The sequence below is a fragment of the Chiloscyllium punctatum genome, chromosome 36 (genome assembly GCF_047496795.1).
Source record: "Chiloscyllium punctatum isolate Juve2018m chromosome 36, sChiPun1.3, whole genome shotgun sequence".
In the NCBI taxonomy this organism is placed as follows: domain Eukaryota; kingdom Metazoa; phylum Chordata; class Chondrichthyes; order Orectolobiformes; family Hemiscylliidae; genus Chiloscyllium; species Chiloscyllium punctatum.
The window spans coordinates 62,559,467-62,568,482 of NC_092774.1; the positions used below are offsets into that span (position 1 = coordinate 62,559,467).

The following is a 9,016-nucleotide window of genomic DNA, read 5'->3' on the forward strand; positions in this document are numbered from 1 at the left end:
TCACCTCCTCAAAAGTTTCACATGAATCCCTCTGAGAAATACTGTTTAAACATGCTGAGTTGGACAAAGTATCCCATCAAGTTCAACACAAACCCAGAGTTGAAGAAGTCAGAAGTCAGAACACCAAGGGGACCAAAACTGATCACAATATTCCAGGTGCAGTCTCATCAACGTCCTGTATAACTACAACATAATTGCCAACATCTGTACTCAGTTCCCTAACTGATGAAGGCCAGTGTGCTGAAACCTTTCTTCACTGCCTTGCGTACCGATGTAATCAGAGATATAGGACTGACTTTAAACTGATCCACGATCCAGCTGCTGGGAGCACAGAAGTAGAGTAGTGCTGCATGAGTGTGCTGGGTAGATAACCCAGAGGTCGATGGGTACATACCATGTCATGCTATTGCTCAATGTCTCTGTCAGTTACTTTCATATACAAAGGTTCTCTGTTCTGTATCTTGCTTTTGCATCTGCTTCCCAAAGCTTCTTCAGTGGAAGAGCGGACGCTGGAGCCCAGGAATTCAACGACCACCCGGAGCTGGAGGAAGGTCCAAGCTCCAAGAAGCGTGGGGTAAGGCTGGAAACTGGATTTGCTCAAGGCTTGTATTTTTAACTCATTTAAATGGTACCTACTGTATGGGGCTATGATTTACATTAAAACCGGAGGATCATATCAGAGTGTTTATATTTAGCAGTGGTGGTTGGTAAAATGCACTCTCTGGAGGAGCACTTTCTATGATGCTGCATTTCTTGCCTTCTGCCCTTCCCCCATTTCTTATCTCCCATCTTGATTTTATATTTTTTGGTCAAATTTAATTTCATATTAATCAGACTTGGTATTTATTCACTGTGTTCTATTAATTTGTTTGTTCGAATATTGTAAGTCAAAATTAATACTGTAATTTAAGTTCTGATGTCAGAGTTTGACATTGAATGTGCAGGGGTGAATACCAGTAAGTTGTGAAAATAAATCAAGAACTTGTGGTTTTTAACAAAAAAGAGCAGTTCACTGATATTAATGGCATCGTCTCATTTGGGTGTGATGATTCAAATCTGAACAACAACCCGTTTCATGCAGTCATCCAATTGAATAAAAATTTACTTTAATTTAATTAAAGAAAATAACTCTGGCGGGCTAAGTTTTATGCAATCTATTTATAAGATTATATCCATTGCTCACAATATGGTCTCATCCACATTGGGGAAACTGGACGCCAACTAACCGAATATTTCAGAGAACATCCCTGGGACTCTAAATCTAAACGACACACCGCCCTGTTGCTGAACACTTTAACTCCCCCTCCCATTCCACCAAGGACATGCAAGTCCTGGGCCTCCTCCACTGCCAAACTCTTGCTACCCGACACTTTTCGGAAAAAACACCTCAACTTCTGCTTTAGGACCCTCCAACCACATGGTATCAATGCAGATTTTATCAGTTTCCTTATTTCCTCTCCCTCACCTTGTCCCAGATCCAACCTTCCAATTCGACACCAACCTCTTGACCTGTCATACCTGTCCACCTTGCTTCTCACCTATTTGCTCCACCCTCATCTCTGACCTATCACCATCAATCCCTACCTCCATCTACCTATTGCACTCCCAGCTGCCTTCCCTCCAGCCCCACTTCCTTCCCATTTATCTCTCAGCCCCCTTGGGCCACCCTTTATTCCTGATGAAGAGCTTATGCTCTAACCCAAGACTGTGATGAAGGAACATCCTCAACCAATAGGAAAGAGCTCCCAAGTCAGAGTTCATCCCCTCTTCTGTTTCCCAGTTCTTTCAGAAATAAGGAATGTCTTTTTCTTCCCCTAGAAAGTGGTCTTCCCCTTTGCGCTGTCTGAAGTGTTATGCCTCACCACTACTTCAGACACCTTTTAAGAATCCTTTCAACCTGTTTTTCTAATAATTGTGGAGGTGAACAAAAGCAAACATTTCACTCCTCCTCAATGTCCCATTTCTCCTCCTATGAGCCATTTTGTCATGTTGTCTCTGTTACAAGCAGCCGAGTGCACTTGGTTTCTGAATTGAAATTTGGCCATTGAAGTGAACGGGATTAATATTTATCGATGGCTAGCTGTGTTTGCACTAACTGTAATTTTCCACCAATACGATGTATTTCGTTCCACCAAAACTGGAAACAATGATCTGTGTTTATATTGCAGTCGGATGCAGAAAATCATCCCAGCGATCTTCACGTTATTATAGTTTAGTGAGGCCATAACAGCATTACGTGGCAGTTTGATGTGACTAAAACCTGAATGGCAATCTCTAGATTATGTTGTAAAAATATCGGTATAATGTTATTCACACCCCACGGTTCCCAACTGAACGAAGCGGCTGTGTGTTTAAATCCCGTGATCAACAGTCTGTGTTTTACTTCTCACATTGCGGGGAGCTGAGCATTTCCCCAAACAATGGGCACACCACCTCCCTGACACAGTGTTCACAAATCAAACTGACAGCAAAGATTCACGTGTGATCGAAAGTTTCCGCAAAGAACTTTCGATACAACTTACTCCTTTCGTCATTTGAAATGTTAGATGTTGATTGCAGTGAGCCTGCCGTGATTTGAACACGCAACCTTCTGATCTGGAGTCAGACGCGCTACCGTTGCGCCACAAGCTCACGGATGGCCCGTGCGCTCTATTGATGCTTAAGGGAAGTGATCGCACTACAATGACTTTACCTTCTCCTTCTGTCTCTCGAAACAATTTCCAACTCTCTCTCAATAAAAATCTGAAAGAACTGCGGATGCTGTACATCAGGAACAAAAAACAGGAGTTGCCGGTGACCCTTCCACAGAACAGATGGTGATTGGGAAAATGTCGGTTTATATGCAGGAGATATTGTGGGAGGAAGGGAAGATCAGGACAGAGCCCAAAGAGAAGGAAGAACTGTTGGACAGAAAAAGGAGTTGATAACGATCTGCGTGGAGTTGGGGGGGGGGGGGGGGGCGGGGTGGGGAGGTGAATAACTGTTAATGGACACTGTTCGTGGTTAAGTAGTGTGGAATGACAGACTATGTGATAACAGGGCTTGACGTGTGCGGCAGGGACGAGGATACCATGGAGTTCAGGCCCTAGAATTATTGAATTCGATATTGGGACCGGAGGGATGCAATATCCCCAAGTGTAATATTCGGTGCTCTTCGTTCTGCTGGTGCTGAGCTTCGCTGGAACACAACAGCAAACCTGAGACAGAGATGTTGGACAGGGAACAGGGTGGGGTGTGGAATTGGCAGGCAACTGGAAGCTCAGGGTCTTTTTTACAGGCAGAACGTAGATGTTCTACGAAGCAGTCACCCAGTTTACGGTTCGTTTTCCCCAATGTAGATGAGCCCATATTGTGAGCAGCAAATGCAGTAGACTGGGTTGTGGGTAGTGCAGGTAAAGTGCCACCTCACCTGGAAGGTAAGTTTGGCCCCTTGGACAGCGAGGAGGGAATAGGTAAATGGGCTGGTGTCACACATTCGGCAGTTGCAGGGGAAAGTGCAACTCATTCTGCAAGTTTACTTTGAGAAAATCCTGGACTTGAACTCCCAAGTCTCTTTGCATTTCGGATTTCTGCATTTTCTCCCCATAATCCTTCTGTTCCAACAGTGACTGTCTGGTGTCAGGGCAGCACCAGTGATTTCCTGACATATGGATTGTATTTGGGGATATCAAGGAACGTCAGGAACTGTGAGTATCTCAGGAGCAATCGTTATTGCTGGGGGAGGCAGAGAGGAATGTGGTGTGGTCCTGTAAGCTCCAGAACTTTGATAACTTCATGAGTCAGCAATAACTCTTTCTGGACCAAGAAATGAAAGGGCCAATGAGAAACTGCTACAAGGGAGTTAACAAATAACATACATTAACTATCGCTGGGAAGGAGGAGGCAAAACAATGAGCTGTTTCTTTGGACAGATGAGATAATGGTGTTTAATAACTGTGTGACAGAAGGACAATTAATTCTGCCTGTAGAAGGAACGCCTTGGAGTAAAGGGGTTAATTGCAGGACAGGCTGTTTCAAACAGGTGGAAAACCCTCAAGGATAAGAAGGCAAGCTACAGACCTGAGGTCTCGAGAGGTGTGGGGAGGTGGTGTCAAAATCTAAAGCGCAGCACACTCACGCAGCACTACTCTGCTTCTGGGCTCTCAGCAGCTGGATTCTGCATCAGTTTAATGTAGGTCCTATATCTCTGACAACATCGGTACACAAGGCAGTGAAGAGAGGTTTCAGCACACTGACCTTCATTGGTTAGGGAATTGAGTATAGATGTTGGCAAGTTATGTTGTAGTTATACAGGACATTGATGAGGCCGTACCTGGAATATTGTGATCAGTTTTGGCCCCCTTGATGTTCTGACTTCTGACTTCTTCTACTCTGGGTTTGTGTTGAACTTGATGGGATACTATACTTTGTGCAACTCAGCATGTTTAAACAGTTTCTCTCAGAGGGATTCATCTGAAACTTTTGAGGAGGTGAGCTCAACAAGATTGAACTATTCAAAGTTACTTGGACTCTATTTTAAACTTACATCAGGACCAGTAGTCAGAGACACGTACAGCATGGAAACAGACCCTTTGGTCCAACTTGTCCATGCTGACCTGATATCCTAAATTAATCTCGTCCCATTTGACAACACCTGACCCATATACTCTGGCAGCTTATTTCATATATGTACCACCCTCTGCATGAAGAAGATGTCCCTTTTTATATATTTCACCTCTCACCCTAAACCTATGCCCTCTAGTTCTGGACTCCCCCAGCCCAGGGAAAAGACCTTGTCTATTACCCTGTCCATGCCCCTCATGATTTTGTAACCTCTATTAGGTCACTCCTCTGCTTCCGATGCTCCAGTGAAAACAGCCCCAGCCTATTCAGCCTTTCCCTGTAGCTCAAATCCTCCAAACCTCCAACATTTACGTAAATCGTTTCTCACAGAGAAGTCAACCTTTCAGTCCTGAAGAAGGGTTAATACCCAAAACGCTGACTACTCCACATCCTGGGGCTGCCTGGCTTGCTGCATTCTCCCAACCTCCTCCTTACCGACTTCGGGTTGCAACATGTAGTGGCTCAGCCTCACAGCGCCAGGAACCCAGGTTTGATTCCAGCCTTGGGTGGCTGTCTGTGAGGAGTTTTCATATTCTCCCAGTGTCTGCGTGGGTTTTCTCTGGGTGATCCTGTTTTCTTCCATAAACCAAAGATGTGCAGGTCATGTGGATTGGCCATGCTTAATTGCCCATAGAGTTAGGTACATTAGTCAGAGGGAAATGGGTCTGGATGGGTTACTCTTCGGAGGGTCGGTGTGGACTTGTTGGGATGAATGGCCTGTTTCCACACTGTAGCTAATCTCATCTGTACTACTTTTGTCTCTAACGAGTAGACTCGTCCGGCCCATTGGCCTAACATCTGCTCTGATGGTCTTGCGGTCTTAGGTTTCTCTGGATTATTTCATTGGCAATGTGCAGTCCCTGGCTCAATGAGCAGCAGTGTCCACTGAAAGCAAAGCTTATAGGATCGTAGAACTCCTACAATGTGGAAAAACAGGTCCTTTAGCCCAAAACATCTGCACTGATCTTCCGAAGACTAACCCACTCAGATCCATATTCCTACCCTCCATAAACTGCACAGACCCCCAAGGGTGGAATTATTCCTGGGTTCCTGGTGCCATGAGGCAGCAGTGCTAACCCTGAGCTACTATGGGATTGGGGTTGTGGGGTGTAGGGGAGGCAATTGCAGTCCAGCAGAAAACAAAAACAGCCCACGTACTCTCCCACTGCACCCACTGTCAGAACTGGCAGGAGGTTCAGTCCTGGGGGGTGACCGAAGGCAGTGTCACTGGTAGGATCTGATTGCTGGGAGCGCTGGTGCCCACGCTGGTGCTTCCGCAAGTTGCAGGAAAACATGAACCTCTTCCCACACTCGGGCCAGCTGAATGGCCTCTCCCGGTGTGGACAGACTATTACTTCAGCAGGGCGGAGGAATTGCTGAAGGCCTTCTTGCACTTTGGGCAACTGAACGACTACACTCAGGCAGCAGAATGGCCTCCCCTCCTGCACCCGTGTGGACCAGCTGGTGCTTCAGCAGTGTGGAGGAGCGGGTAAAGCACTTCCCATACTCGGGCAAGAGAACGGCTTCTCTTTTTTTTTATTTCAAAAATATACTTTATTCATAAAATGATTTGATGGTCTGTACATTTGATCATGCCATACATATGTCCACATTTACAAACACAGATTCGAATTTATCCTTGTCATTTACAATTCTGTGCATTTTTCAATCTTGTACATATATTTGGCTGAGGCATCAGCAGAGCCCAAAAAACGTCCGCATGGGCCCCCTGTTCTTCTTTAGGCAGGCCGATCTTACACGGTGGTCTTTCCCCACCGCGCCTTGGCGGCAGCTGCCCCAAGCTTCAGCGCGTCCCTCAACACGTAGTCTTGGACCTTGGAATGTGCCAGTCTGCAACACTCGGTCAGGGTCAACTCCTTCAGCTGGAAGATCAACAGGTTTCGGACCGCCCAGAGAGCGTCCTTCACCGAGTTGATGATCCTCCAGGCGCAGTTAATGTTCGTCTCGGTGTGAGTCCCGGGAAACAGGCCATAGAGCACGGAGTCCCGCGTCACGGCGCTGCTCGGGACGAACCTCGACAAGCACCACTGCATTCCTCTCCACACTTCCTCTGCATAGGCACATTCCAGAAGGAGGTGTGTGACAGTCTCGTCCCCCCCCGCAGCCGCTTCGAGGGCAGCGTGCGGTGCGGCTGAGAGTCCGGGCGTGCATAAAGGATCTCACAGGCAGAGCCCTTCTCACCACCAGCCAAGCCACGTCTTGGTGCTTGTTGGAAAGTTCTGGTGATGAGGCATTCTGCCAAATGGCTTTGACAGTCTGCTCAGGGAACCGCTCGACAGGATCCGCCCTCTCCTTTTCCGGAAGGGTCTCAAGGACGCTACGTGCTGACCACTTCCTGATGGACTTGTGGTCAAAGGTGTTTTTCCTCATAAATTTCTCCACGAAGGACAGGTGATATGGAACGGTCCAACTACTCAGAGCGTTCCGCGGCAGCGAGGCCAGGCCCATCCTTCGCAACACCGGGGACAGGTAGAACCTCAGTACGTAGTGACACTTGGTGTTTGTGTACCAGGGATCCACGCACAGCTTGATGCAGTCACACACAAAGATGGCCATCAGGGTGAGGGTGGCATTGGGCGTGTTTTTTCCCCCATTGCACCGGTCTTTGTACATTGAGTCTCTTCGGACTCGGTCCATCTTTGATCTCCAAATGAATTGGAAGATGGCCCGGGTGACTGCGGCGGCACAGGTCCTGGGGATAGGCCAGACCTGTGCCACATATAGCAATACTGAGAGTACCTCACACCTGATGACCAGGTTTTTTCCCGCGATGGAGAGCGACCGTTGCCCCCATCTGCCTAGTTTCTGTCTCATCTTCCTGATCCGCTCCTCCCAGGTCTTGGCGCACGCCCCAGCCCCCCCGAACCAAATACCCAGCACCTTCAGGTGGTCAGTCCTGACGGTGAAGGGGATAGAAGATTGGTCGGCCCAGTTCCCGAAGAGCATGGCCTCGCTCTTGCCTCGGTTTACCTTGGCCCCCGAGGCCCGTTCGAACTGGTCACAGATGCACACGAGTCTGTGCACGGACAGCAGATCCAAGCAGAAAACAGCGACGTCATCCATGTACAGGGAGGCCTTAACCTGCAGGCCCCCGCTGCCAGGAATAGTCACCCCTCTCAGGCTCGCATCCTTCCTGATGGAGTCGGCAAATGGCTCTATGCAACACACAAACAAGGCGGGTGAGAGGGGGCATCCCTGCCTGACTCCAGATCTTACAGGGAAGCTATCTGATTCCCACCCATTGATTGAGACTGCACTGACAATGTTGGTGTAGAGCAGTCTGATCCAATTTCCGATTCCCTCCCCAAAGCCCATTTTGGAGAGGACATCCCTCATATATGTATGCGATATCCTGTCAAAGGCTTTCTCCTGGTCCAGGCTGATGAGGCAGGTGTCCACCCCCCTGTCCTGCACGTAGGCGATCGTATCCCTGAGGAGTGCGATACTCTCAGAGATCTTCCTGCCCGGTACAGCACAGGTTTGGTTCGGGTGGATCACCGATCCCAGAGCAGACCTGACCCGGTTGGCGATGACCTTTGACAAGATTTTGTAGTCTGCATTTAACAGTGAGATCGGTCTCCAATTTCTAATTTCCTCCCTCTCCCCCTTCCGCTTGTAGACGAGGGTGATGATGCCTTTCCTCATGGATTCACTCATGGTACCTGCCCGAAGCATACTGACATACAACTCCAGCAGGTCCTGGCCGATCAAGTCCCAAAGAGCGGAATAAACCTCGACCGGTAAGCCGTCGCTTCCGGGAGTTTTATTCTTTTCGAAGGACTCGAGGGCCTTGGTCAGCTCATCCAGAGATAGCGGCTGGTCCAGCCTCTCTCGTGTTCCGTCATCTAGGACCTCCGTGATAGAGGACAGGAACGACTGGGAGGCCGCGCTGTCGGTTGGCTTCGAGTCATACAGGCTGGCGTAGAAGGATTTGCTGATCCTCATGACATCAGCCTGAGATGACGTTACCGAGCCATCTTCTTTCTTCAGGCTGCTGAGCACGGAGCTCTCTTTGTGCACCTTCTGGAAGAAGAAACGTGAGCACGTCTCGTCCTGCTCCACCGAGCGGACCCTGGACCGGAAGATTATCCTGGAGGCCTCCGAGGCAAAGAGCGAGGCTTGCTGGCCCTTCACCTCCTTGAGGTCCTCCGTGACATCGACCCCCATCGTCTGCAGCAGGAGCAGGTTCTGCATACTTTCCTGGAGCTGGGACAGTTTTCCCCGCCTCTCTCTCGCCTCCTGGACACCTTTGAGGATAAAGAACCTCTTGATGTTCCCTTTTACCGTTTCCCACCAGTCCGCTGGGGACTCAAAGAGGGGCTTCACGGTTCTCCAACCTGCGTAATCCCTCTTGAGCTCTTCGATGTTTCCCGGGGTCAACAGCTTAGTGTTC

The 9,016-nt window shown here is 48.6% G+C and overlaps 1 non-coding gene across 1 annotated transcript; it reads right to left on the bottom strand.

The window, feature by feature from the left end:
* Window positions 1-2,559: 2,559 nt before the first annotated feature.
* trnaw-cca (transfer RNA tryptophan (anticodon CCA)) lies at window positions 2,560-2,631 on the bottom strand. The gene has a single exon. It is a non-coding gene; the product is annotated as a tRNA-Trp (tRNA).
* Window positions 2,632-9,016: the final 6,385 nt, after the last annotated feature.